Source organism: Leptonychotes weddellii, chromosome 13 (genome assembly GCF_054177405.1).
Source record: "Leptonychotes weddellii isolate Sample4059 chromosome 13, ASM5417740v2, whole genome shotgun sequence".
Classification (NCBI taxonomy): domain Eukaryota; kingdom Metazoa; phylum Chordata; class Mammalia; order Carnivora; family Phocidae; genus Leptonychotes; species Leptonychotes weddellii.
In genome coordinates, this window is record NC_138381.1 from 12,303,149 (window position 1) to 12,306,405 (window position 3,257).

Sequence of the window (3,257 nt, forward strand, 5' to 3'; positions counted from 1 at the left end):
GGAATTTTGACAAAAAGCTGCCATTCTTAAAGCTTTAAAGCCCTGTCTGTTTTCACTCGATGCCCTCATCTCTTTGTCTGAAATACCAACGAAGTCACCAACTTTCACTGAATGTGTTCAGAGGCAGAAGCCAGAAAAGTTATCACATCCGTGAGTGGCTGGCTCCAGGCTGAGTGGCAGGCACCAGACGTCCTGTGATGTAACTCTTCCTTCCTCTCAAGGTCTCCTGCCTCCATGGAGGCTAGATATCAATATACCCAATTCCTTCGGTGGTGTCCATTCGTTTTTTCAAAGCTGGGCATGGAATTTCCAAATACAGACTAGAACAGGTAGCCAGGGAATCTAATGCTCCTGATTTCATTAGGTGTCTCTAAATCTCCATGAAGTTTTTATTAGTTCTGGTAAGCAAGCAAGCAAGAAAGCAAAAACCCCCAGCAAGTCATTTGTTAAAGTCATAAAGCTGAACTAAATGGATAAGGTCCTCTAATTGACCTCGAGGAAGCTCAGGGACACTGTAGATCAGCTGCTAAATGACTTGTGATGTCTCGATTTAGAAAAGACGTCTGGATCCCTAGCAAATTTGTCTGCCCATAAATTTCTTGATTAGGCTAAAGGCCTCTGCCAACAGAGCCAGATCGTCAACTCGGTATGTCCACTTGGACTAGTACCGCGACGTTCAATGTGGGTGACACAATATTTAAATTTAAACTTGTGTCCATCTTCCGTTGCCAGGAGGTCAGTGCCTCCGTCTGGGTGGGAGATGGGAATCACCGAGGTCTAGGCTCCGAGGCTCCTGGAGATTTATTAATTGCACCTGTGGGCTAGAGGCAGCACTCGTTCTGACTTCACGCTGCCTGCCTGGGGTGCCTCGTTTTCAGAACATCAGTGCCCCTTGTGGGAAAATACGGTTAAACACTTATTTCTGATGGTTCAGTTCAGGCCCCACAGGACGTCGCTGAAATGCCCAAAGTCAGTTCTTAGTATAAATCTCTGGCATTGGAGGTAAGCAAAGAGCTTCTCACTGTACCTTGGTTGTTCAAAGAGGATAAGAGGTTAGAGAAGCTGGGTGAAATTTGAGGCTTATGTACCAACGTTTCCTCTCTTCAGCTATTGGAAGTGAGAATATGGACAAAATACTCCCTTTGCTTTCTTTCTTTTTTTTTAAAGTAGGCTCTACACCCAACGTGGGGCTCGGACTGGACCCAAAAATCAAGAGTCACGTGCTCTACCAACTGAGCTAGCCAGGCATCCCCAAATACTCCCTTTTAAATGACCGTTTCCCTTCTTTCTTTTTTTTTTTTTTACTCCTGATATTCTTTCCGTCAAGAAAAACAAGCTTATCATAGAAAAAGTATGAAAATCCTGCATAGCAATGCTTTTAAAAAGTGCAAAGAAACAAACCTCAAAGGTTTTTATTTTTCTGGAACTTTCTTTTCCCAAGCAACTAACCTTCTCCTGGGCAGGAATTTCCTGCTACCAACTATAACCTAAAGAGCTCTCTCAACCAGGAAGAGACAGGACCAAAAAAAAAAAAAAAAAAAAATCAATAGCTGTAACCACAGATCCTGCCCAAACAGAATAGCTCTGGGATGAAATTACTTCTGCCAGTGATTCCTTAACCGTGGTAGTCAAAGGCATTGACAGTGGATCACATATCCTGAGCATCTTCAATGAACTGAACATTAAAGAAATGAGACCAGGCTGCTTGATTTCTACTTCTGTTTCTAAACATGAAATGAAATATTCAGACTGCCTCTTCCATCCCCTCGTGGAACCAAGTCACTCCTAGGGCGAGTGCTTGGGAGTACCTGAGAGCCTGTAATTCGCAGGTGAATTGGTATTTTGATCTTCTTTTTTTTTTTTTAAGATTTTACTTATTTATTTGAGAGAGAGAGTGAGAGAGAGAAACAGCACAAGAGGAGGGAGCGGGAGAGGGAGAAGCAGACTCCCTGCTGAGCAGGGAGCCCGATGCGGGACTCGATCCCGGGACTCCAGGATCATGACCTGAGCCGAAGGCAGTCGCTTAACCAACTGAGCCACCCAGGCACCTGGTATTTTGATCTTCTTATCATCTTACGAATTTCCTTCCTGTTCCTCGCCCTCCCACCAGCTTTACAATTCCCTAAATACCAGAGACAAAGGAAAGCCTTGCCCCTTTTGTAGCCAGCTCATAGGGGACCTAGAATTTCCCTCCTGAGAGGTAAGCACCCCCTTTTTCTGCATAGGATGTGCCAAGATTGTCCCCCAGGCATAAATGGGGAAAAGCTTTTTTTAAAATTCCCTGGAGGTATAGAGATTGTTTGTGCTGTGTGGTATGTGTGAATCTCATTCCACAAAATCAGATATGAAAGAAATAACGTATCTTTATTTAAATCAAATTACATGAGACTAAACCTCCCTTCCACTGGGCTTGGCAGGAAAATTAATCTCATTCTTGATTGGCCGGGGGAGTTTGGGAGCCCCAGGTTCCAAGATTGAGCCTCATCAGGTGCCCCACAAGCCAGGCCCTGCCAGGGAGCAAGGACTGGGCTGACTTCCTTTTCAGGGGAGGCCACCATATTGCCCACCTATGGTCCCCACATACTGCTATGTTATGCCTTCTTCCCTGCACCCACCTTTCTCTTTTTTTTTTTTTATTTTTTTAATTTTTTTTTAAAGATTTTATTTATTTGACAGAGAGAGATACAGCGAGAGAGGGAACACAAGCAGCGGGAGTGGGAGAGGGAGAAGCAGGCTTCCCGGGGAGCAGGGAGCCCGATGCGGGGCTCGATCCCAGGACCCTGGGACCATGACCTGAGCCGAAGGCAGACGCTTAACGACTGAGCCACCCAGGCGCCCCCACCCACCTCTCTCTTTACAATGAAACACCTCCCTGCCCCTCCAAAATATTCTGTCTTTTCAGCATCTCTCCAATCATGTCCAGTTAGAGACACCTTATGGTGGAGTAATGTTACTTGCCTGTGCCCCCAAAGGGACACCCCCTCACACCCCACCCTGCACCTGGTCCTCAGTTTAACCCCCTGGAGAAAGTCAGACTTCTCTGAACACAAAGGTGCTGTCTGCAGGCAACTTCCATTTTTCCATTGCAATCAAAACCTCCTCGACAAGGCTGAGTCAGTTTATGGTCTGTTGTTCTCTTTATTATATTTTAACGTGCATGTATTTATTTAAACACATGAAAGCCACCAGTTTCACCGTTAATCATTCCAACACCTGCCGTCTTTGTGACTCATTCTTTGGCCGCTGTTTCTGTCGTC